We start from the raw sequence: 27266 nt of genomic DNA on the forward strand, positions 1-27266 counted from the left end.
CGCCTTTCACCGTTGGTATGGTCCCAACACGCTGTAGGTTGTACGCCCTCAGAGGACCGACCTCAAGGTATGGAAACATTCGAGAGGTGCTAGTACGCGTGTGTGCATAACGGCCAGCAGTACAAAGCTATAAAGGGGCGGCCACCCACGTCGAGTCAGCATGTGGCTAGGTGGCGAGAGGCAGTCTAGAGGGCATTGCGAGAGCGGGATAGTGATTATATGTGCAGCTATGTAACAAATGTTTTGTCGTGAACAATAGCTGCATTCTTATGGCAGTGGTGCAAGATGGCAGACGTGTGTGGGTCTGCGGCCGTGCCTTCGGCTAAAGTTCCATAAGCCTGGAGTGCAACAGGTTTAAACAGCGATGGTTATAACTTAGTGGATGCATCCGTGAGCTAGTTACATTCAACGTTCACCTCGGACCTTTGCGCGATCTAGTCTACACTGACCTTGAAAACATGCACTGGGTGCATTTTACTCCGTTCTTTTAAGTGTGATACGTGGTATAACCTTCACAATACCTCCGAGGGTGAAAGCGCAGCCACCCGGCCTAGACCCACCAGGAGCAGAACAAGGTCCAACCTTTGCAGTTCTAATGAGTGCGGTACAGGGCTATCTGCACATTTCGTCTAAGTGTAATCCACGCGCTAACCTATCCTATAGTGGCCCGACGCCGTTACGGCTTATGGACTCCCATTTTCTCCACTCACTTCGAAAAAACCACCACTTCGAAACCTCATCCATCAACATTCAAGCATTGGAATTTCCCTTTCCTGAGACATAGGAAACAATCACTTCTATTCCCGAGACATAGGGAACAATCACTTCTATTCCCGAGACATAGGGAACAATCACTTCTATCACCCAGTATTTATTTCTATTTACTACCACTTCTAAAAGTCGATTTCTACCATCACTGGCCTCTTGGCACTCAACGAGGACTAATCAGAGCCGGATTATCCATTAGGCCAATTAGGCACCGGCCTATGGGCCCCACCCCTTTTAGGGGCCCCGGGAAAGCAGTGTGAGGGGGGGCCCCCGAAATTTCAACTGCCAAGGGGCCTCCACAGGGTTTAATCCTGCACCAGCACTACTGGATTCATGGAAAAGTTAACCGAAAAGGAAGTGAGATGCTAGAGAGAGGGAAAGAGGGAGAATTCCACAATATTGTGGACTGAAGTGCAAAAGGACTGGATCACACAGTCGCTGCTAGAGACCCACAAGCATGTTGGCTAATCGTGAGTCCCCGGCTAGCCACAAAATGGCGCATTTTTTACATCAATAATAATGGACCTCAAAAATGAAGAACCTTGAAGACGGGGCGAAGAGCCTTCGACTTGATGGGTTTCTCCAGCGGGAGAGAGATGTAATCAGAGTTCAGAAGATTTAGGAGCAGTGTGGTGCTGCGGCGTTCATCGCTTGAGACGGTACATGGATGATTTAGGGAGACCAAGAAAGAGAGCAATGCAATCAGCCATGCTGCTTGACATAAAGAGGTTCATATCCCATCTCTTGCTTGGTGGAGGGTGGGAGGACTACATGAATAAAGAAGAGCAAGACTCGAGGTAGAGCCCGAAGATGGAGGGTACAGGTTTCTACCAGATTTGCAAGATTGTAATTGGCTATTTATAACGTGCTTAATACCCAGGAGGTTTCTAAGCACGAACCCGGGGATCAAACCAGTCGTCTTGCTTCCAAGGAGAGCGCGTTGCTCCTGAGCTATCCTCCCGAGAGGTCAGGGACAGTGCAGTTTCAATTTTGATGCTCAAGCTTTTTACCTTGGGGACAGGAGAGCGGGAGGCCGAGACCAAAACACGAGGAACAAACGATTGGATACTGGAAAGAAATCCTGAGGAGAAAAAGGGTGCAAGTATCTCAGTCCTGTGAACCGGTCAGATAGCACAGCCAGTAGAGTTCTCGCTTTGGCATCCGTGCAGAGCCTGCCAACACAGGATCTGAGGGTTTGTAGCACTATATAAATGCAAATTATTATTATTATTCTTATTCAAATTTCAGCTGCTGGGACCTATTCATGGATCAACAGTCGGGGGACCGGTCTTAAGTGAGATGGAAGTCGAGTCGCCATGCAGCGGGAGGTGTGAGAAACCTGAAGGTGTCTCCCTTAATAGTCCCCGGGGGAAATCAGTCATCCAGGTGGCCAGGACACGGCCATCGCTATTGGATCCAGTTCCTGGGGGTGGACTAGTGTGGGAGATCACCTGGATGGGGGGCCCTCGGGGAGTGGAAGTGGGATGCCAACGGGTGAGGCGCGGTATCCCTCTTCTTAGACCACCTTTTCCCCATCTTGCCCCGTGGATTACTCTAATACTTTATGCCCCCCTCCCCTTTTCCGACATGAACACTTTCACACACCACAAAAGACAATCGAAAAACACCAGAGACGTTTATCTGACATGTCCCAGCACAAGGATCAGGCAAAGTCAAGCAATTGACCAGAATCACACACACCCACCGGTCCTTTCCCTTCCCTACTGGGATAAATGTTGGAGCATGAGAGCACAATGCGAGCAAGGCAGACCGCACGGCGAGAGAGCTAAATCAGCACGGCAGTTCAAGAGGGAGAGAAAGACTGTGCAAACCGAGACAGTGCCAAGGAGAGAAGCGACCTTGCCCTTTCCGACTAAGGCACATGAAACCTCTGCAAAAGGAATTTTAAGACCGCAAACAATAGCCAGCGCGTGTTGCAGCAGATGTCAATGTCAACGGTACACAGAGCCCTCCTCCGCTGACAACCAAACCCGGGGAGAGACACTTGCCCCCATGGTACTGGCCTTGACTCCAGAGACAAGAAAAGCCAAGCGGTTCATCACAGCCGGTTAGTCGAGGGGAGAACCAATAAGAAACTGGACTGTGTTGAACGAAAGTAGCTCTGTCTGGATACAGACAGCTACCTGGTAGCTTCTAATCTGCACCCACTATCCATGCTATGGTATGTGTAGGTTTCTCCATCCTTCCAATTGGTTTTCTCGATCCATGCATGATCACTTTTGCATTCTGTGCGGCAGCTATTGAGTTCTCTGTCTATTCTGGGTTACATATGGTCCTGCATTAATACTAGAGGCTGCATACCTTCCTGGATGCTATTGATAAAACGTATCCTGTATCTATACTAGAACAGAAGTAACCTGGTCGTAGAATGCTAATGTTGACCTTCAAATGCTACTTGTTTTTCTGATAAGAGCAAGAATGAAGAGAGTAAGGGGACGTAAAGGGAGTAAACATGTTTATTTTGAATGCGGCGAGGCAGCGTATCAACCTATAGGTTGCGATTGCGACGAGGGGGTCAGGGGTGCAACCAGATATTCTTGATCACTTAATTCCTTTGGTTGAGGGGAACCCAAAGATATCAATGCCCAGGGCCCCAAAGTGGTTAAGATGGCACTGAGTGCAACAATGCCAAAGTGCAGAGGGGAGGCAGAGGTGGGAAGTGCCAGGGAGGGGGGGGGGGTGCGATCAGGGCGTGGCGCCTCTGGGTAAGAGCAAGGAGGCAGGGGGCTGTAGAGGTTACAGTTACAGCCCCTAAGTGCGGCGCCAGTGCAGGGGAGACTGATCATGGAGGAGCCTGGTGCCCATTATGCTCAGAGGGTCGACAGGCAACCAGTCAGTGCAGCAGACAGATAGGTCAGGGAGAGAGGGAGAGAGGGAGAGAGGGAGAGATATATATATCTTGGGCTGCTTCCGGAACTTCAGGTGGTCCGGCTCAAGTTTGAGAGGAGGAAGGAGGCCATTCCAGAGGGAGACACCGGCAGAGGTGAGATCTACCCCCCCCCCCCCATGTACCGGGTGCCTTCCAACAATCAGGGCAATATGTGGGGATATGTGGCCTTGATCAGTCACTGAAATAGGAGATACAGGTATATACAAGGTGTCCGCCAAGAATCCTAGCAATATGGGGTAAATGTGGTGTTCACAAGTCACTGATATGCAATTACCAAGGGATTCCCTATACCAATCGGGGAGATACATGTACACGAGGTGGTCGCCAATACCCCAAGCAATATGGGTAAATGTGGTGTTCACAAGTCACTGATATGCAATTACCAAGGGATTCCCTATACCAATCGGGGAGATACATGTACACGAGGTGGTCGCCAATACCCCAAGCAATATGGGTAAATGTGGTGTTCACAAGTCACTGATATGCAATTACCAAGGGATTCTATATACCAATCGGGGAGATACATGTACACGAGGTGGTCGCCAATACCCCAAGCAATATGGGTAAATGTGGTGTTCACAAGTCACTGATATGCAATTACCAAGGGATTCCCTATACCAATCGGGGAGATACATGTACACGAGGTGGTCACCAATACCCCAAGCAATATGGGTAAATGTGGTGTTCACAAGTCACTGATATGCAATTACCAAGGGATTCTATATACCAATCGGGGAGATACATGTACACGAGGTGGTCGCCAATACCCCAAGCAATATGGGTAAATGTGGTGTTCACAAGTCACTGATATGCAATTACCAAGGGATTCCCTATACCAATCCGGGAGATACCTGTACACGAGGTGGCCGCCAATACCCCAAGCAATATGGGTAAATGTGGTGTTCACAAGTCACTGATATGCAATTACCAAGGGATTCCCTATACCAATCGGGGAGATACATGTACACGAGGTGGTCGCCAATACCCCAAGCAATATGGGTAAATGTGGTGTTCACAAGTCCCTGATATGCAATTACCAAGGGATTCCCTATACCAATCGGGGAGATACATGTACACGAGGTGGTCGCCAATACCCCAAGCAATATGGGTAAATGTGGTGTTCACAAGTCACTGATATGCAATTACCAAGGGATTCCCTATACCAATCCGGGAGATACCTGTACACGAGGTGGCTGCCAACATCTCTAGCAATATGGGTAAATGTGGTGTTCACAAGTCACTGATATGCAATTACCAAGGGGTTCCCTATACCAATCCGGGAGATACCTGTACACGAGGTGGCCGCCAACATCCCAAGCAATATGGGTAAATGTGGTGTTCACAAGTCCCTGATATGCAATTACCAAGGGATTCTATATACCAATCGGGGAGATACCTGTACACGAGGTGGCCGCCAACATCCCAAGCAATATGGGTAAATGAGGTGTTCACAAGTCATTGCACAGGGGCTCCCAGCAGCAAAGCGAGCAGATAAGAGTATGCAAGTGCTTCGCCACCTTTCATGGCGGAAGGAGGATATATAGTGTCCACAAGTGATGAAGGACGGACATTAATGGTATCTATGGTCTACCAGGTAGCGATCAGACTGCAATGCATAGCCTCCTCTCGGTGTGCACGCCGCTATGGGGCTATGCATTGTACACGAGAGCAGTCAGACAGCGGGCAATGGGGAGCTCCTCTCAACCTTCACATTCAGGCTAACTTGATTAATCATTGCCCTCATTGTGTGGAAAGAGTCGAGATATATCCTGAAGACGGGGCGATCTAGGGCGCACGCGTCCGCAGCAGAATGCAGGCTTCCTTTCTCAGGGGAGGGCTGAAACCCCATTAATCCCATGGAGGCGCCATTTTCCGGAGGATCTGGCCTACATATCCGTAATGCGGCGATAAGAAGCCGCGCGAGAACACACTGTGCTGGGCATGGGTCCACCTTCTGCCCAGCACTCGAGGGGTGCAGGGAATAATCCTAGGTGACTCAGTAATAGAGCAGAGCAGGTGGATTGGTTAGGAGATGATGCCAACCTGCAGATGATACAGCTTTTGTAGAGCTCATGGAGTTGCGGGTACGGTTCCAGAGAAGGCCAGAAGAACGTGTCGCTCAACATTCCTAGAGTCCAGCCAAAGAATCGCAGGGGGTGAATCAGGGCTATTCATGCGCCTGCAATACCCAGATCCATTCAAACAGCAGGAACTGACATTATAATAATAATAGGATGGACATCTCAACCTTGTCATTAAGAGTAGAGCAGGGCAGAGTAGAGGAAAAGGACCTAAAATGGCAGACACAATTGTAAGTGCAGTGGGGAAACAGAACAAAATGGCTGCTCCCTTGTAAAGGGAATACAGTTCAGGTACTTCTGCATCATCTTGAAAGCACTCCACAACAACATGGAGGCCTCCTTAAGAAAAAAAGCACCTCCTGACCACTAGCGGAGGCAGCTTTTGGAGCCGGTCGGCGGCCAATAGGGCGCTGGCTGGAGGGGCGCAAGGGGCATCAAGGGGGAAACTGGGAGGAGAGCGGCTGCTCAAAACGCACAAAAATGCACCACCCTCCTCTTAGCTGCAATGTTCCTAGAAACCCAACACACCCACAAAGAAATAACCAGGAAATAGCCTCCTTTGACTCATCTCCTCAAATCTGGAACCCCCTATTAATTTGCAAGTCAGGACGAATCCGGTAGCTGGAAAAAACAGCACACTCAGAAGTTCAAAACCCCAGGGGAACTAACGCGCTAGTAAAGTGGTTGGTTCAGAGTTTGGTTGGGTCAATGGGAACTGCTAGATCTCTGGGGAGAGATTTTGGCAGGTTATCTGAGCCCTAGGCTCTCCAAGGAGATTCCGTGGTCCTATTAGAAGGCCCGGCTCATGATAAAGTTCCTTGCGTAGGATTTACGTAGCTGTGAGAGTAGAAGAGAAAAGGGTCGACTCATGTCTGCTTCCAAGGAGCTCTGCGTTGTTTTCTAGCATGTTCCAATCGGTGCTTTTTTATCCTTATGTGCTCCTTTTTGGCTGTCTCCATATTTTAGTCCGTTTTTGTTGCATTTTCTTTTATACCTTACTTTTTACAATTTTTTTAGTAAAATTTTTCTACAAAAATCTAAAAAAAAAAAAAGAATTCCCTGTGTCTTTGTTCACTCACAGCTTTGCAATACCACAAAAAGCCTACCCAATCGCTTGCATTTGCACCCCTTAAAATAAAATTGTTAAAAAAGTCTCCCTCCCTCCTCCTTCTTGAGTTCGAAGTCACTACTCGGTTCCATTTTCTATTCCCGCAGGTTTGAGAGGCATACCCAAGCCTCGCATTTGCTGGAAGTAAACCAGGCAATGCATTTGGTTTAGTCTCCTTCCGCCGCTTTGTGTCTCAGAACACACTCCGTTTGCTCAGGCGAGGAGTCTCCTGTAAATCTGTTTGCCCGAGTCACTCATCTTTGTTGTTTTTGTCTCGCCCGAGTACTTACAGAAACCCAGGCGCAGCCCCACAGGGGCTTGCAGCAGCGAGGTATAACAGGGCGGATGGCATGGGCACGCTACACCGCGCCTGCCGCCTCAACAGCTCTACTTCGACAAGTGCATGCCAATGGGCTGCGCTATCTCGTGCAACTATTTCGAGCTGTTCAGCACTTTCCTCGAGTGGGCAGCTAGAAGAAGGTGTGCAGGGGCAAAGAGTGGTTCATTACCTGGATGACTTCCTATTTGTAGGAAGGAGAGGCTTGGAAGGTTGTGGGGTTGCGCTAAGGGCTTTCGGGCAACTGACCGAGGAATTGAGTGTCCCGCTAGTCGGGGAAAAAACTCTTAGACCAACCACAAACCGGCCTTTCCTGGGTATTGAGATCGACACCATCGAGGGACTCTGCAGGTTACCAGCAGCGAAAATAGAACAGTTCAAGGAGGCTGTCAGAGAATTGGTGGAAAAAAATAGAAGGCAACCCTAGTCGAGTTGCAGAAGCTGATGGGGCGGCTCAGCTGTGCAGGCAGGGTGATACCAGCAGGCAGGGTGTTTGCAAGAAGACTGGCCCTTAAGACAATAGGGCTGGTGCAGGCTCACCACCACATGCGGCTGGGGGCAGGAGTGAAGAGAGACCCCCAAGTGTGGAAGAGCTCCTGGAATCGTACAACGTGCTGTCAGTAGGGAGGGAGCCATGGCCATCCAGCCTGGAAATGGAGTTGTTCACAGACGCCTCTGGGGGCGTGGGGTTTGGAGCATTTCTGGCAGGGAGCTGGTGCACCAGAGCAGGGCCAGGGGCATGGATTGAAGTAGGGCTAACAGAGAACATAACGTTCCTGGAACTGTTCCCCATCACAGTCAGCTTCCACATATGGCAGGAGAGGTTGGTCAATAAGGTCACATTGTGGTGCGACAACCAAGCAGTGGTGCAGATAGTGAATAGCAGCGCAGCTAGCTGCCCGTTGGTGCATGCCCTGCTAAGGTCTTTAACAGTGACATTGCTGAGACTGAACACAGAGGTGAGGGCGAGGCATATCCCGGGCATGCATAACAGTATAACTGACGCTTTGTCTCGTTTACAGTGGCAGAGATTCAGGTGTGCCAGGTGTAGAAGAGCAGAGGTCAGTGGCACCGGAGTGGCTCTGGAGGATAGCGAAGAGGTTCTAAGAACACGTGCAGACAATTCTGTGACCCAGGTACGTTGCAACAGTACAAGGGGCATTGGAGGAGCTTTCTGGAAATAGCTAAGCCCATTGGGGAGCAGGATGGGCTGAAGTTCGTAATGGGGCCCGTATGGCCAGCAGAAGCAGGTCATGGACAGCCACCACCATGGCGGCAGGGACTTTCTTCACCACGACCGAAGGGGAGGCCGACTCCACTAAGAGCGAGGTCATAAGGGCAGCCATGAAGGGCTGAGGGAGGTAGGAAGGAAGGGAGCTGGATCACAGGCGGCCCATCACCTTCCTAGATCTGGCAGGCATTATGAGCGAGGCCATGGAGCTTATAAAGCCAGCCTCTCCAGGGCAGCTTTCAGCTCGCCATTCTTTGAGGCTTTTAGGGTTAGCGAGCTGGCGGCGGCAAACAAAGCAGGGGATGGCCAGGGTGGCCTCAGGGAGGCTGATGTGGTGCTGCAGGAGCAAGGAGTGGCCATGTTGCTGAAGAGGTCAAAGACAGACCAGGCTGGCAAAGGGCAATGGGTCCGGCTGCGATGCATAAGCGAGAACAGCTGCTACACTGTACGTCTGCAACAAATCTGTTCATACACGTGGACGGTCTGCCGTTGACAGTCTTTCAGTTCAGGGCAGTGTTGGGCATGGTATTAAAGAGAGTGGGCATGGACCCACAGTACAGCACCCACTTTTTCGGAATAGGAGCGACATTCATGGCAGCGGGGGCAGGAGCCAGCGTCCAGGGGATTAAAGAGATTGTGGTTGGAAATCAGGGGCTTACAGAAAGTACATCAGAACCGACAGAATGTAGCGCCAACCACTGATGGCCTGTTTATAATTTCTCTTCGCCCATGCTAGGGTATGCCATGCAAGACGGAAAAGTGGTATCAGTGATTGGCCACTCGTTCATATCGAGGGCGGCGGAGTGGTCGGACACCAGGAGGCATGGAAGATACAAGGCCTTGAGCAATACGGACATTCTATGGTTTGGTAAGAGAGGAATGAGATGGGAGGAGCAGGAGGAAACAGAGGCAGCATTACTGGAGGAGAGGGACCGTCCACGACACATCGTTTACCCACCAAGGAGAAAATGACCAGGCCCAATTGGGGAGAGGGATCCTGGTGTGCGAAATGTGCTGCACTATGTGGGCGTTGATTAAGACCTTGGGGGCGTGCGAACTGATGTGGTCAGAAATGATTCTGAGGTTAATATGGAGTGATGCCAAATCAATTGCAGTGGTTGAAAAGTCCAGAAAAAAAGCTGAATGTGGCGGTGTCAACATTTTACAAGGGGGCCGGCTTCTTAACAATCAAGCACGGGCTCATAAATCTAGGCATGCCCGCCTATTATCAGGAGAATGGGGTGCACCTTTCGGACATGGGCTGGTACCTTTTTTTGCTAAACTTGGAGGTCGTCCCGAGAGGAAAAGGTTGTGAATAGGAGGCCAGTTTCGGCAGGCACGGCAAAGGGGCAGAAACCCCTTTCTGCTGTGGTAGTAACTCAGGCGATCAAGCAGTGCCTAGAACTAACCTCCTCCCCAGCATCCTAACATGGCGGGGGGCTGGCGCGGTATAAAGAGGAGGGGCACCACCCGTGGTCGTCAGCTTCCAGCTTGGGCTGGTGGAAAAATAAAAGCATAACAGTGCTCGCTGCAGAACATCAGCGGCGGCTGCCAATGTCGCCCTGACTGAGAGGCTCTGGGAGTGTTGGCCTAAGTATGCAGGAAAGGAATGGACAAGTAAAAGAGAGCTGGCTGGAAATAAATATAGGAACAGAGGAAGGTGAAAGCAGGGTGCAAAGGAATGTGAAAACTGAAAGGTGCTGCCGATCGTGTGGGGGTGTAATAATGTATTGAATATGTTATTGTTTGGTTTGCAGTGACAGTGTGAAAGACGTGATAGTAAAACCGCGGCCACATTGTTCCGCGGTCTCATTATGCCACAAATGGAGAAGTTGGTCTGGTCTCAGTTATTTAGACAAAGTGGGCTACAACAGGATGGTAGGTAGCTTACCGGTTGGAAGTTGGGGGGGGGGTGGGAGTGGTACACGACTGCCCATGTTATGGCGGGAGCAGTGGGGCAGGAAGAGCAGGCTTACTTCGTACAATGAGTTTTGACAGGTGACCAGATTTGAAAAGTAAACAAAACGGGGCATGGCAACTAACATAAAAGTAGGTCTAACGCTTGAAAGTGAAATAAACACATATTATAATTAATTTATCACAAACTACCACTATCCGAATTCGTAAAACGCAGCATTTTGTCTGCGTTAAATTGTGCATTCCTGCCAGCTATGAAGACCTACTACCAAAACCCCGGACCACTGCATTTACCAATGGAATAAGAATCACGAGCAAGTGGGACAGAGCACCCAATTCCGGGACAGCCCTGAAAAAAACCGGGACGTCTGGTCACCCTATGTGTCAGTCACCCCAGCCACAGCAGGTGTGGCCCGAGTTGGGAAGCGCCATTGAAAGACGGCTCAGGTAGGGGAGGGAGGCTGGGTTGACAAAAGGAGTTCTTGTCACGGATCTGCGTGCTCTGTTATTTCGAATGCGAAAATAGATCACCCTGTCCCGCTTTCCATCTACCCGCATCCCGTGCAGCCTCCTTACCCTGTTCCTCTGCTTACGTACCCTCCCTCCGAAACCTCGATTCACCAGCCTGCCTGCAATGGAAGTTTCCTTTCCCTAAAATGGGAAGTTCTATTCCTATGGAAGCAGGTGACGTCCCAGCAGATATGAAAAATACATCAAGCCCCTTATTCTATCGTTGGTATTATCTAGGATGAATTAAAAAGTGGAGAGAGATTCAACGCTCTGAAGAGGAAGTGGGGCGACAGATATCGTGCCATAGAGTCTATTAAAACCGCTTGTTGTGCGAATTTGCAATCTTGTCATCGATGGAGCCAAGAGGAGCTTTCGGGAGCAACTCTTGGTAGGACGTCCTTTAATCGCCTGCAATTTCATCCCCTGACATTTTAATGTGCATATTACAATGAATAAGCTCATACAATTTTTTAGGGGGGGTGGGAAAGGGCAGATAAGGGTTTGGGGGGGTAGGGAATAGCTCAAAATAAATGGGGGAGCGGGCATGGGGAGTGTAACCCCCCAAACAAAAAATAAATGCCAGGGGATGAAATGACATTGCACCCAACTCTTGAGATGTTTGTAATTGTAAATGTAATTGTAATTGGTTATTTATAATGCGGTTAATACCCAGAGGTTTCTAAGTGCGGACCCGGGGATCGTACCTGTGCTGCTCCGCGTAGTCTTGCTTCCAAGGCGAGCGCGATGCCCCCGAGCTATCCTCCCGAGACAATTCAGGAAATAGACATCAAAGCAGCTGATGTTATGGAACAGGATAAGGCACCCCGGAAAACTATTGCTGTTTGAACTCACTGCGATATAAAATAAGATTATTCTGTCTGAGACTATATGATGGAGCCGTGCTCTGATAAGTAAGGAAAACACCACACCTAAAAGTCACACGTGCTTCGGTGCTGGATAAACTTGGCGGACAGTTCCAACTTGGAGGTTTCCAGCTGTTCTGCAGCAGGAAAAGCTCATAACACTCTCATGGTTGCAGTTCTCATTCTACAGAATGAGCATAGGCACGGGCCAGCGGTGCTCTCTGCCCGGTTGGAAAATGTCTCTCGGAGCATTACTGGTTGTCAAACCGTAGTAGCGGGACTCCGGGGCAGGACAGTAGAAGTGCAAAAGCAAAGAGAATCTCATAAGGTTGCAGTCACCAGCAGTCAGTCACCACAGCGATGGGCTGTGACTGGTACAGTGAATGGTGAATGGCTAGAGGCGGAGTTGTCCAACTCCAGGCCTCGAGGGCCGGATCCATGATGAATTTTCAGGATATCGTTCATTAATATTCATGAGATAAATGTGCATACAATGATTCTAAATCTATGCAAATCTTTCCTCATGAATATTAAACAGGGATATCCTGAAAACCCGTCAGGATTCCGGCCCTCGAGACCCGGAGTTGGATAACCCTGGTTGGCGTTTTTAAATTCATCCTAGCCCTGTGCATCATGTGGCATCATATAGCACCGCCAAGTTGTGGTACCCAGTCTGCGCCCTGCCTGTCCCTGGTACAGAGTTTCATGAACAGAATGCAGTAGGTGAGATAATGTCATTTGAAAGAAATTCTACACTTTGGATTATCTTGGTTGGCCAAGACACACCCTACTAGTCTTGTCTGGCTGTGTAGATGGTGGCGAAGGAGACAGTTGTGTAACTGCCACGCAATGGCGTTTTGCACTCTCAGACGTGCCAGTCAGTGTTCGCAAGACACTGGGCACAATGCAGAGGAGCCGCTTTGCCTCCCTCTACAGTCGCTTTAACCTGGCATTGCCGTCATCCTCGGCCCATGGTTCCAGAAACATGTGCTGTGGCCTGGACTTAGATAGGTCGCGCCTTTAGCCATCGGCATCATTCTCAGACTCAGTGGAGACAGTGGAGACCAGCCGCATCCTGCTACTCTCCAGTGTGCGTTTCCCTGATCAGTCATCAGTAGCTACAATCAACCATGCCTACCCTACTTCCATCCCAGAGACAAGGGGCTGAACCTCCTGTGGCTAGAACACCAGAAGGTGTACTACTGAAGCATTGGAGCCTGCAGCAAAGGGCTCTACTGTGTGCTAGGGGACCGCCACCCATCTGGCCCAGGACCACGAATGCAAAGACCTCTGGAATCCCTGGTGCACACCTGCATGTGACATGAAAGGACAGTAAAAAGAATTGAAGGGAAAAACAAAATAATAACACAATCCACCGAAAAAACCCTGGCACGCGGTGTGCTTACTTTGGCAATACCTTCCGACTTGTCCCGTCAATAAATTATCTGTATTGCGTTTGCTGACCTAGTTTCGTCTCACACCCGCTTAACACTGAGACTTGCAGAAGGCCTTGGCACTACTCACCCAGAGGTAGGCTCACCATCCCAGACTTTTTGGCTGAGCGTAAACCATTTTTAGTACCTGCAGTTTTGAATTAATCAGCATTGTATCTGACACAACCCAACAGAAATGCAACTTTTCGACTTTCTAAGGACATACAGGTATACGCCCAGTAAAAGTGGGACAACTTTCCACACCGCCATACTTCCCAGTAACGTACCCGCAAGTCATCACACGATCGCTGTAACTCCTCTTCTTCCTCGTCCACCTCCCGCTCCTCCCACGCCTCCACTCCTGTCAGCGTTGCCTCCGCTGTGACTAACAACGTAAGTCAAGCTGATCCCATGCCACAAGCGCTTGGGTTTTGCATAGGGCAGGGCAATGGAATCCCATAAGGAGGCGGCCTCCAAATGTCAAAAGTGATCTCTTGAGCGTATTAAGACACCACTTACCTCACATGAGCTACACAGACACCGTCAAAAGCACTGCACAACCGCGGTTGCGCTACTTCTTCACCAAGACCTTGCGCTTCAACAACTAACTGCTAATTCCCACACATCCAAGCAGAAAAAGAACATGTCAGCCCATGATGTACCTGTAACAGAAGTTTATGTTACGGGTATAGATTCCTCAAAAAGGGCTCTCAGCGGGCTGAGGGCCTGATCCAACCAGGGTTCTTAGTGCCTCCATGAAATTAGCACTGAATGATAGAGGGGTAGCCTGAGAAATGTTGCTGAGCTCTGAGAAACAGGTAACCTGAGAAATGTTACTGAGCTCCGAGAAACAGGTAACCTGAGAAATGTTAGAGCTCTGAGAAACAGGTAACCTGAGAAATGTTACTGAGCTCCGAGAAACAGGTAACCTGAGAAATGTTGCTGAGCTCTGAGAAACAGGTAACCTGATCAATGTTACTGAGCTCTGAGAAACAGGTAACCTGATCAATGTTACTGAGCTCTGAGAAACAGGTAACCTGATCAATGTTACTGAGCTCCGATAAACAGGCAACCTGATCAATGTTACTGAGCTCTGAGAAACAGGTAACCTGAGAAATGTTACTGAGCTCTGAGAAACAGGTAACCCGATCAATGTTACTGAGCTCCGAGAAACAGGTAACCTGAGAAATGTTGCTGAGCTCTGAGAAACAGGTAACCTGAGAAATGTTACTGAGCTCCGAGAAACAGGTAACCTGAGAAATGTTGCTGAGCTCTGAGAAACAGGTAACCTGTGAAATGTTACTGAGCTCCGAGAAACAGGTAACCTGAGAAATGTTACTGAGCTCCGAGAAACAGGTAACCTGAGAAATGTTGCTGAGCTCTGAGAAACAGGTAACCTGAGAAATGTTACTGAGCTCCGAGAAACAGGTAACCTGAGAAATGTTGCTGAGCTCTGAGAAACAGGTAACCTGAGAAATGTTACTGAGCTCTGATAAACAGGTAACCCGATCAATGTTACTGAGCTCTGATAAACACTCTGGCTGGGATATCTACTGTGCACACCTTGACAATGGGGACACCTGGACGAAGAGAAGGAGGGGAATTGTGGCGCACAACATGTAAAACAATGGGCAAAGAAGAAACAATGGAGAAGAAGTGTGGCACTCATTCCCAACAGGAAGGATGTCAATCAGAACTTAGTTTTAGCTCAAATGAATTGGAAGAATACAAAGCAAGGTAAATGCATGTCAGTAAACAGGTGTGAAATGGGCGAGGCAGTATGAAAGTAGTGCTGTACAGTTCCATGGGGAAAGCTTCAGATCAGGTTGAATACTACACAGATTAAATAAAGGCAGATAGTTCAATATACGCAGAGGATGTTCTCTTGACAGAGACAACGGAAACTCTTCATAAGAAATATGATTTACTTTAACTTCAAAAAGGGGACCCTGAAACGCCTCTCTTTGGTAAAGCCCTACATACAAAATAATTCTTAGAACAACAGACAAGGTCACCAATTGTCACAACTATAAACTTCTCTATACATTTTACACGAGGAGGTACTCATGAGTAGCTATGCAAGGGATCTGGGTAAGTACATTTCCAAAACTAGCAGGAAACAGGGGAACGCACCCCGGTACCCTCTTATTGTCCACCTACAACTTGGATAAAGATGCTCAGCACCAGGGGCTGTTTTAGCAGAACGTCGCTTATTTACGCTGTCTTTTAGAGATATATGGGGTTAGCCAAACAGTACTTGAGGTGGGGAGGGAGGGGAGAGGGGGAGGGGGGGGGGGGGAGTACTGGCTGGGTCCAGGGCAAAGGTACTCAGGGCAAGTTAGACCATGGGTGTAGTGTAGGTGGCAAGTGAGCTCGACCGCAGGTCCTTCCTGCGCAGCAAGAATGGAATTTACCAGGCCCCCAGTCAGGGGGAGACCCTTTCGTTTTCCTCCAGCCTCCCTCTGGAAAGGGGCAGCAAAGGGCAGCCATGGAAACCTTGCTACTCCTGACAGTTGGATGGGCTGGAGTGTTCCGATCACAGGACAGGCGGCAGCCACAGTGGCACTGTCCCGGATTTTCTCCGCTCTCATCTCTGGTTCTTGAGCTTTGGAGCTGGAGCATTCCCCCTCACCCCCCCCCCACACTATGAAGGCTCAAATTAGCAGCCTGGTCTCTACTTCCTCTTACCACATCAAGCTGTTGCGCCATCTCCGCCCACTAATCTCAGAAGAAAATTCAGAAACGTTAGCAATAGCCATTATAGGGTCTAAGATAGACTACTGCCGTAGCCTTTTAGCTGGCACCACCCACACCGATCTTCATCGCCTTCAGGTGATCCAGAACGGGGCTGTAAGAGTTGTGAAAAGACTGAATCGTAGGGACCACATTTCAGATGCAAAACGGAGCCTGCACTGGCTCCCCGTACAAGCCAGAGTGCGTTTTAGGCTGTTATTAATCACTCGGAAATGTATTGTGGGTCACATACCAACATATCTAATGGCAGCAGTGGAAAAAAGGCACAATCTCAGACCCTTGAGATCTGATCATTCAAACCTCCGAAAAAACTACCCGCTGCAAAACCAAGAAAGTGCGGAATGGAGCCTTTAACATTGCAGCTCCACTCGTCTGGAACGCCTGGTCTCCAGATCTCAGAACTATTGAGTCAACTGACGTGTTCAAGAAAAAACTAAAAAACACATCTATGCAAATAGAGTGTCGAAAAAACTGTTTGAAGCAGACTGGATCCACACACAAGAAGTGGCCTACACGTATTCTCTTACAGCTAATTTACCAACTGCACCAATGAAGCTCAACGCCAAGCGTGGTTACTTGCACAGGTTTCCAGATAAGAGCCTTAGTCGTTTCTTCCTAAGATTCAAACTAAATCAGCTAAAAACCAACGAGATCCTGGCAATCCGGAAACAAGCGCCATTAAACACCTGCCGCTTCTGTCATTCAAAGGACAATATTGAAAGCATAAAACATTTGATAATGGAATGTTCCAGCCTAGAAACTGAAAGGGTTTGGTGTCTTATGGACCCACTGAAACACTATTCAACTCTTGATGAAGAAAACCTGTAGACACTGTTGACCAACGGGAATAACTGTGTCATAGGAGTAACTCTGTTTCTTAAATCTCTGAACCTTTAGTAGATGAAACGAGCTTTGTGAAGACGACTGTGGAAAGAAAGGAATACGAACCCTCTGTAGGCCAACTCTACTCTCTGCCCTATATGCCGGGACTTAGAGTCAAAGAATAAGAATTAGATAAAGATAAAATAAGGAACTGTTTTAAAGGAAGTTGCAGATAGGCTTTCTGCAAACTATTCATTTTCTTTTGTAAAAATTGTCATACAATTAAATCAAAAATAAATAAATAAAAATAAAATAAAAAACCCTCTATTCTGCTAGTATTACAGCTTACTCGCCCTAGTCAAGCTCCAGACTGATGGCAGTTCGTGGTGTTGTTCTCTCTATTGTATTCTTATGTCCTGCGCCCTTAAGCCTTCGGGTACTGGGAGCGCGTTATAAATGTATAAACATAAACATCAGGGGACACAGATACCTCAACAGCAATCCAGTCTGGGTGCAGGGTATGGCAGGATATCGGTCATACCCTGCAACACACCCAGCAACAAGGCCTCAGGGCAAGGCACATCTCAGAGCACAACTGGATGCAGGCATAGGCTCCTTGGAAGAGGGTCTGGAAAGCACACAGTGAGGCAGCAAGAGACAATCTCGGTAGTCCATCATCAAAGCTAATTGATCCCAAGCCTCTTGGCTGGATCACAGCAAATGACAATGGACGGTGCGTATAGAAGATCCCAATTCTTTTCTAGTTTTTAAATAGCTGGAAATATTTAAATGTATCATTTGCCATACACCGTTTTCTAATGCTCCAAGCATTCCCAAAGTAGACAGCTAACATCAAGTGCTAGTGAGGGTGAGCGAATATGCTCTATAACATCAGGAATGTTCTGGATTAAACCGTATTGAGTATATTAAAGACAATTATTGGGTTGCAGCCCTTCATACAACTCTTGATACTTTTCAACTGGCTGACCTTATCTGCTGCTCAGTCTTTCTGTCGAGGCTAAAGCACACTGAAGCTGGCTGGTGCTGAAAGAGTACCCTAGCTGGCCAACAGGAAATGCACACAAACTTAAGTGCGGGCGTGGGCGCCGCCCGCAATGATTTCCTATGAGAATTCAGGACAAGCCCACTCATGCATATGTCTTCAGGCTGTATGCAAATAAACATGCTTGCAAATATTCTAGGGGAAACATGTGACCTACTGCAGTTTCACAGTTGGTTTTAACAGCGGTAGGCACTAAACCAATTCCCCCTACTGGTCTCTAAATCGGGGTACCTTTCAAAAACCTAGTTCCTTGAACAATATCCTCACTGCGGAAATCGCAATGTAGCTCATCAAACTCCAAGGCGTTATATCCAGAAAGATGTCCCGAACATAAAGCCACAGGTCAGCAGCAACCCAAGTGCCCCTTGCAAGGGTCACACTTGCAACATCTCCTTTTATTTTTTTTATTGAAAAACTACAGTTTTAACATAGCGAAAAAACTTTTGTTTCAAAACACAAGAGTAAGAAGAGGAAAAGAAAAGAAAAGGGAGGAGAGCGAAGCTCCTTTCCTTGACATCAGATGTTAAAGCAGATGTTATAGCAATCATTTTTTTCATTGACGGCAAGTTCTCAACCTAATCATGGTCGATATGCCTCCGTTGGGCTAAACAGGGAATTTCAAGAGTACATCTCCTTTTATTGTATGCTATCCTGAAGCGCGTCTAGCGCTGCGTGCCTGCGCACTACTCAGGCGTACTTGGAGCTATTCTACTACACCGTCTCCAACCACGAAAACCCAACTGCAGCCATCTTGGATTACCCATTTCAGCGTCATCCTATGTCAGCTAAGGGTGGATATCTACATGGGGGACCCACTGGTCGCGTATGAGCCCAACCTGCACTTCACAAGTTCAAATACGGCAGCTGGGCCAACTTTATGAGGTCGATAAATAAAGTACCATAATGAAAAAAGAGGCACGGGTGTGTTATTAAAGCACCTAGAAGATGACGGAGTCTGGTATGAAGTGCTAGACAAGAACACAATATTATTATAACATGGCATCCGGCAATGAGGCCTCATGCGCAAGGCCCGGCTGCCACCTATCACGATGACTCACATCCCAAACCTCTGGCTATCTCCAAAGTCAAAAGGCATGCGTCTGCGCAGGACCCCCTCCCCCCACCTGCGCAAAAGGTACTCCTTTTTAAAAGGGTGGCATCTGCTGGTTTTGCTATACAAGTCTTTTCCTAGTCCTAGTTTCCACTGACAAATACCCCCAAACCTAGAGCGCAGTTCACTTGGGCTTTGTATTTATTTAAAAGGTTTCATCATCAACATCATAACAGCCGATAAACGAAAAGGAGTCACAATGCAGACTCCAAGTATTTAAATATATTACAACTATTAAACAATATGAACTGCAGCCGGATCAGAAAACCATAAATATAGTATGAGATAAGGAAATTAATTCGGACCAGAAAAGCAAAGAGAAAAAAAAGACAATACAGTTAAAGAAAGGAAAGAAAAAACAAGAAAACAAAAAAAACGATTTATGCACCATCGTATATTGAGTTGTGTTTTCTTATGTCACCTACATACGCAATGTGCTTAACGCGTCGAACACTTACATGCGTGTATTCATTCACTCACAAACATTCCTGCCACGGGCAACATACTCTTCTAGACAGTCGGGGCCTAATCAGACCCATTAAACGGGAAAATCATTCTGGTGTTCTATGCTGGGTCTCCAGACCTAGATCCCGGTCGAAGCATTGAGGGTGGAGTTAGGCCTGATCCCTCTGCCCACACCGGTAAACATTAGACAAAATCTTCTGCATTTAAAGAAGATGACGGACAATGAAAATTCTCAGTTGGAAATGTTGGGCAATTTGATACGGAAAATACTTATAGATCCAAAGTCCTTGGGGAATTGGTTACGGTGTGTCTTCATTTCCATAAAGACAGACAGGACGGCTCATTACCCTCAAAGTTTGATTATATTAAAGAAACAGCCAACAGAAGAGGACCTACTGTTGGGGCAGAAGGAATAACATGGACTATCGGCAAAGAAAACCTATATGCAATATCTAAAGCAGAGATTCCCTTATCTGTCAGCCATTTAATTCTTCAATTTCTATATCAGATCCTTCTATGAGGAGACTCAAATGTAACCACTTTCCTGCCCTCGAACTAATATCCCACAAGAAGAACGCATATGCCGAGGTTGCCGGATAGAACAGGAAACTATACGCATTGCCTGCCCTCGAAGTAATATCCCCCAAGAAGAACGCATATGGTGAGGTTGCCGGATAGAAGGGGAACCTATACGCATTGCCTGCCCTCGAAGTAATATCCCACAAGAAGATCGCATATGCCGAGGTTGCCGGATAGAAGGGGAACCTATACGCATTGCCTGCCCTCGAAGTAATATCCCACAAGAAGATCGCATATGCCAAGGTTTCCGGATAGAAGGGGAAACTATACGCCATTTATCAACGCAATCTTCCACACTCTCAGAATTCTACAATATCAATTTCTGTTTCTGCAACTACGTAAGCATCATTGCACATATTAATATGGATCCATTTTGGTCATGTGTGTTTACTGTTAGTTCCAATAATTTATCTAATGCTACATATCTCGTATTGGAACATTGATCTATTGTCACCGCATTTTTGCATAGACTTGCATAATAGCCTGGCAGTTAAGGAAAATATATATTTTAGGTCTTACATATGCAGTAATTTTCACATATCGTATTCAACAATGTTTTTTCTAACAATGTATTTTACTGCTTTACGATATGAATTGTGTTTTAATGAATTGCAATTGTTTTTCTTATTATTATGCCTTAAGGTTTGTAATCAACCATATACACTAATACGAAATAAAATGTAAACAGTATGTCCTGAACCAAACTTCAAAAACAGACAGTGCTCTAATTGAAGAAACATTGAAGAATACCTTGGTAAAGTTAACTCGGTCTTCAGGGCCCATAACGCCGGTACGGCCCTCCCTGCAGGTCTATAAAGCTATATTATGGATCACTCAGACATGCAAGATATCGAAGGTCTGTAGCTTCAAACTCAATGGTCGCCCTTACCCTTAGTAGTCCTTATTATGGATCACCCAGACACGCAAGATATCGAAGGTCTGTAGCTTCAAACTCAATGGTCGCCCTTACCCTTAGTAGTCCTTATTATGGATCACCCAGACACGCAAGATATCGAAGGTCTGTAGCTTCAAACTCAATGGTTGCCCTTACCCTTTGTAGTCATTATTATGGATCACTCAGACACGCAAGATATCGAAGGTCTGTAGCTTGGAACTCGATAGCCGCCCTTACCCTTTGTAGTCATTATTATGGATCACTCAGACACGCAAGATATCGAAGGTCTGTAGCTTCAAACTCAATGGTCGCCCTTACCCTTAGTAGTCCTTATTATGGATCACCCAGACACGCAAGATATCGAAGGTCTGTAGCTTCAAACTCAATGGTCGCCCTTACCCTTTGTAGTCATTATTATGGATCACTCAGACACGCAAGATATCGAAGGTCTGTAGCTTGGAACTCGATAGCCGCCCTTACCCTTTGTAGTCATTATTATGGATCACTCAGACACGCAAGATATCGAAGGTCTGTAGCTTGGAGCTCGATGGCCACCCTTACCCTTTGTAGTCGTTATTATGGATCACTGGGGGAACTACAAAAAGCGCATCGTTGAATTGTGTAGTTATCAAATGTTGGTGGTTGTGGGGTGGTTAAATGGGCAACTAGCACGCCTAGTTGAATACGATCATGTTGAAATTTAAACAGATGATTAATTTCAGAAGGTTTCACGAATCTGGAATATTTACAGACAGGGGTTTGAGATTCTCTGGGAATGGAATGCAAATCGCCCTTACTCTGCTCTGCTTCCTTCCTAACAATACATAGAAACTCAGGACTTGGTTTCACTCAAAGCCGCAGTAACGAGGGTGGTGTTCTTCTTTGAACAAAAATAATTGAAGGAGGCCATCGAAGCCATTGATCAGGGAGAGATCGGGCATTTGAGCCGAGCTTAGCGTGCCAGTGGTGGCTGAAAAAGATTTTCAGACTGGCAGTGCCCACCTTGTCTGGTGAATGTTGGGCAGGAGAGGCTGCAGAAGAAGCCAAGCAAATTAACCTGCCCCACTCTGGACAGGCAAAGGAGTTCATAGTCCTCTTGGGAAGAGGATTTTGCAAGGCAAGACACTACACTGTTCCATGCTGAACTCGTAAACAGTATAGTATACAGGGGGCCCTTTTATTGGCTAAGCAAACGCACTGAGATTATGAACAACAGAGCATATCAAGGGCTTTGTCAGGCTGGTAAGGAAGATTGCTCGTTACAAGCTCATTGACCCTCGCCGGGTACTAATCTATTTTATTAAATATATGAACTGTCTTATTTCAGGTTGAACGCTTGTCCTCCAGCCTTCCCCCGCACCACGGGGTGTCGTGAGGCCTACTATAAATATCTGGTCAATTTCTTATGCTGCGTACAAATGAATGATGCGCATACACCACGACTAATAGTTGGTTGGGTCTTGTCCCGTGTAGATATATGCAAAAAGAGAAAAAGAAATTAAAAAAATACTAAATGGTTTACTGCTCTGTATAACAATCAAGGACAGCTGCTGCTTTGTCCTTTTATATACTAATACCTTGACACGGGGGTCGGCGGGGGCTGGGGGATATGCAATCTGTGGGTTTACCAGATGTACTGGATTACAACTCCCAGGATCACTCACCATTGACTATGCTGGCTAGCAGTGATGGGAGATGTACTCCGAAACCTCTGGAGAAACAAGGTTGCAGTCCCCCAACTTAGAGGATGGGTACGTCGGCACACATATTCTGTTCAGTCACTGCCCATCACTAATTAAGTTCTCCCGGGATTCCTTCACCATGGACTATGCTGCCGGGGCTGATGGGAGATGTAGTCCGAAACCTCTGGAGAAACAAGGTTGCAGTCCCCCAACTTAGAGGATGGGTACGTCGGCACACATATTCTGTTCAGTCACTGCCCATCACTAATTAAGTTCTCCCGGGATTCCTTCACCATGGACTATGCTGCCGGGGCTGATGGGAGATGTAGTCCGAAACCTCTGGAGAGCGAAAGGTTGTAGTGCCCCAACTTAGAGGATGGGTAAATGTGTGTATTTTCTGCCCCTCATACCACCCACCCCCCAATCACCGATTGTTCCCGCAAAGTGTGTCATGATACGGGAAAGTTCGTTAAATAGGTCCAGGCTATACGGTTTTCCTTTGTTGACCCATGAAACATATTCTGGACCCTTTGGGCACGGGAGATGGTTAGGGCGCCTTCAACGTGTCCCCTTTTTAAATTTATAATAACAGGAAGTTGGGTGATTACATTCATTGCATAGAATGCACCGAGTTCCCTCTGAAAGAACAGTGAAAAATATGACACACTATGAAAAAATAGCCTGTGCACATCGCACCCTCCCCTACTCGCACTGTCCCCCCTCCCCCTAGCTTCTGAGCTACTTTAACGATACCTGAGTTATAGCTCACAATGCGGCTAGAAGCTAAAGGAAGAGGCGCTTCAAACGTCTATAAAATGTTAAACAACCATAGACCCATACATCCATCTTATTGCTTCTCAGCAGGAAGTGGGTGCCATGCTTCAGAGAAATGATGTGCAGTGAAACAGGCAGTGGCAAAGCCAATAGGTTTGTGTTCTTCCTAGAAGCCCCTTCACCCCCCCACGTTGCACCCAACCTGCTCGGACAGCCGATGTGTGCAACTCAGGCTTGGCCTCTCAGCTGAGAGCGGACAGCTAGATGTGACATACCAGCCTCTCCCCCAATGAACCGGAACCCAGCCCCCGCCCAGTTCCCGTCCTTGCCACCCCGGGCCCTCAGGATCACAGCCCAGGTGGGAATTAATTATTGGGGCCCAGCAATCGATATTCCGCCGCCCCTCGCCGCTTGACTGTGTTCCGAGGAAGGGCGGGTCACGTGACCACGGGGCTGTTATTAAACCGAGCCATGCCTCAATTCTCTACGATGACTGTGCAACATCGAAACGTGCCCCCCATTAAGCCCCGGAACTATATTACTCAGCGGGGGGTAGTGGGGGTTGGGCAGAGTAGCCCAGCCAGTGCACCTGCAAGGATTAGTATGTACACGTACAAGGCGTTCTGTCTGGTGTGCAGTAGCGAGTCCGGGGAGGGGTAGGATACGGACCCCTGGGAGGCTCTCCAGTGCCTCTCCCGTCCTGGGCCCTATTGCATGGGCGCGTGGGCCGCCACCTGTTCTGATTTAGGGAGACTGATTGCATTTCCCATGTAATTCTATATAGTGGGTGGGTGCCTCCTGTCTCAGAGCGGGTCCTCCCTCCACCCCCAGGATGTGTAAGCTGGAAGCCCCATGGGAGGCTGGTGTCTGGTGCTTGCCCCCCGTGTCCCCCTACCTGCCCAGGCCTGCTGCTGCTCTCCCGCTCTCCCGCTCCTCCGCCTTCAGCCTCCCCGGTTCCCATCAGCAGTGAAGAAGAGGAGGCAGACCCCACCTGCCAAGGGGCCGTCTGCAAAGTGGCGGCCGCCTCCCTCCTCTCCCAGGCACCGTCAGCGAGCGGCGCTCCTCCCTCCCTCTCCGGGAAGGGGACACATCAGCAGCAGCCCTCCGAGCACCGGGAACCAGGCAACACGCGCCGGGTTCCAGTGACCACACAATGGGCCCCCTGCCATCCGTCATAATGGGACCAGGCGGCACAAGGGGCCTGGCACCAGCAGGGAAGACCCATGTTGCACGAGTGGACTCCATGCAGTTCTGCTTCTAGTCCTTTCAATCTGTTTGCTTTACTTCTGCTGTTTATATCATAAACGAGGAAATGTCCCGGAAAAAAAACAGGACTGGGTGTACTGCACCTGCTTGGAATGGGTCTACGTTGAGAGTTATTCACCAGGCAAAAGACACACGCACCCATGTAACAGAGTAAGGGTAGGAGACGAGGCAGAGAGCGAGATGCCCATATATAGATAAATAGACATACAGATAGAGAGAGGTAGGCTTAAACATAGAAATAAAAGGCACACAGATAGCGCCTAGATGCCTCAGGGTGTTGTGTGCTATATAAATGAAAAATACATTTAAAAATAAATAAATAGATCGCTAGACAGGTGTTAAGACGGATTTCTGAACTCTGTCCTGGAGGGGCAGATGTTCAGAAGGCCAGCCTAGTTTCTTGGAACAGGGTAACCGCTGGACAAGCCAGACCAATCAGGGTAGCGATCGCGGCGGTCAAGACTAGGACTCAAGAGGGGTGAGGGTGACTGAAAGCCTGCAATGAGCACACAAAGCAAGGACACTTACAAATTACTCCAAGCAGGTGTTCTATTAAAAATATATACACATTTATTACAAGGCCTTTGTAACATTGACCGTAGCGAGAAATCACAATAAAACTCCAGTAAACCAACACATACCAAACCAATACAACATATATACAAATACTAACGAGTTAGACGCACGAAATGTGTAGACCACCTAGATGGGGAGGAAAACAGGCAGTGCGAATAATAATTAGACCCAGTCCGCCTTCAGAGACCCCTAACTAAAAGGAAGTCCAAGCCCTACCAACGAAGAGTGGAGCCTTGTGCTCAAAAGTACCTGCACACTCTGGTGCCAACGGGCAAAAAGGGGAGTCTCTTCGAGGGAATCAGGCAGTTTAGTTCGGTGAACAAATGAAGATGAACAGAGCTCCGCGACTCAAGCGCAGCCTCCACTGTGGGCAGAAGCAGAGTGCGAGTACGAAAACGCATGCTGTTAGACACAGCGGGGAAAAGCTATGGGCTCCTGCAGGAGGGTGACCAGTTCCTAGCGATGCTACTCACCGGTCCCCGATGCAAGCAGACCCAGGCTTCTCCGCTCAGTTTCAGTGCTGGCAGGTTCAGATAGGAGCAGGGGACGTCTCGTCGTCGTATAGATTCGGCAGCAGCAGAAGTTGAGTTGGGGACGTCCCAAACTCAGTGAACCCGCACAGTTTGTTACCACTGCAGGGCAACAGAGCGGCTGTGTGTATTTCAGCCAAATGTACACTACTCACTTCAGACCTGGGAATGCCAAGTGTACAAATCGGGTGAGAGTGACAAGGACTCGTAATACAACACAACCTGACGGCGGTTACAGAGCAAGACTCCTGGGTAGGCTGGTCAGTCTGCTGGATGGCCCAGAGACACTTCTGAAGGCTTACGTGCATGAGATGGTGAAGATGGCGAGAATAGTTGTTCCCACTATTCCAAGGGTCGAAGTACCACTACAGGCCTTCTCGTTCGATCTGAGTTAGAAAGGGTTTCACAAAGCGACAGCAGTGCAGAGGAGCAGTCCTTCAGCGGGTCACCAGCGATTCCTTGGTTCAGCCTCGTGGTTGCAGGATACTTGGCTCCTGTATTCCTTTGTTCGTGAGAACTCAGGAGATCGACATGGTAGTGGCGTTTCCAGCCCCCTCTTATCCACGGTTCCCTTCGTGCCAAAACGGAGGGGACCCAATCGGAGCTCCGCTCATAAAACACTCACACCATCTGTGGACCTTATCATGGACCACGGGGGTCCCAGGCATTCACACCACCCTAGACTCTCTGGTGCCCAGGATGTGTATTGGGACCAGACATCCCAGCCCCCATCCTGGAGGCACACACAAGGCCTGTAGAAGCCCACGAAAGCATCTGTGTTTCGCGGGAAAGTACATGCCCAAATAAGGAAGGCCCCGGGTCGGCTCGACCTGGGGGAGGTGAAGGGGGCAAGATGGTCAGCCGACAGGACAAAGAGCCTCGTGGTCTGGCCATTTTGGGAGCCAGGCCACCATTTTGGGCTAAGAGCGAGAAACCCGTTTAAAACGCCAAAAGGAGCTCAAAAACACAAGAAACGATTGCTGCCACCAATCCCGTCCGTGATTCACTTGCATCGTTCATTTACAATCCAAAGAGAGTATCTAGGACCTGTAGAAGACTAGAGACCCAAGAGAGCAGTAACTTAGCTTACAGTGCCCTCTTGTGCCATGTTGCGCGAAAGCTGCAACATGATAAAGAAACTACGGAAAACAACGTTTCCTGGTACTGACTGTCTTAAGGGCATGTCAGTTTCCCCGTAAGAATGGAGCGAAAGCCCAGAGGAGTGCGGCAGAAGGCGGCACTTCTCTGGCAAAGTCTAGATCATGGTGAAAACAACAGCAAAGAGTTTAGGGGTTGCCACATGGAAGGAAAATTACCCACAATTAAGAAATCTTTCCTAACACTCGCCCCTCCCAGACTATGGACAGGGGGAACTAATCCACCCCTGGATGAGTCTCGTGTTCAGGTCGGTTAAACATTCTGGACAACCCATCAGCATTGCTATGTTGGACACCTGGCCTATGCTCAATAATGAAGTCGAAGCCTTGTAGACTTATGGACCACCTAAGCAACTTTGGATTCTCCCCCTTCATGTTCATTAGCCACTTTAAGGGCTTATGGTCAGTTTGCACAGTGAAGTGGGTCCCATAG

The 27266-nt window shown here is 48.2% G+C and overlaps 1 protein-coding gene across 2 annotated transcripts in view; it reads right to left on the reverse strand.

Moving 5' to 3' along the window:
• The window catches only part of TMEM63C (transmembrane protein 63C), a 398663-nt gene extending 374211 nt beyond the window's left edge, over positions 1–24452 (reverse strand). The window contains exon 1 of one of the 2 annotated variants that reach the window (XM_069638011.1): positions 24200–24452. The gene's annotated coding sequence lies outside the window, so the exon portion shown is untranslated. The remainder of the gene's footprint in view (positions 1–24199) is intronic. The other variant, XM_069638012.1, reaches the window with a different exon arrangement.
• Between the last annotated feature and the right edge of the window lie 2814 nt (positions 24453–27266).

This window comes from Ambystoma mexicanum, chromosome 14 (assembly GCF_040938575.1).
Source record: "Ambystoma mexicanum isolate Mex_15411 chromosome 14, UKY_AmexF1_1, whole genome shotgun sequence".
In the NCBI taxonomy this organism is placed as follows: domain Eukaryota; kingdom Metazoa; phylum Chordata; class Amphibia; order Caudata; family Ambystomatidae; genus Ambystoma; species Ambystoma mexicanum.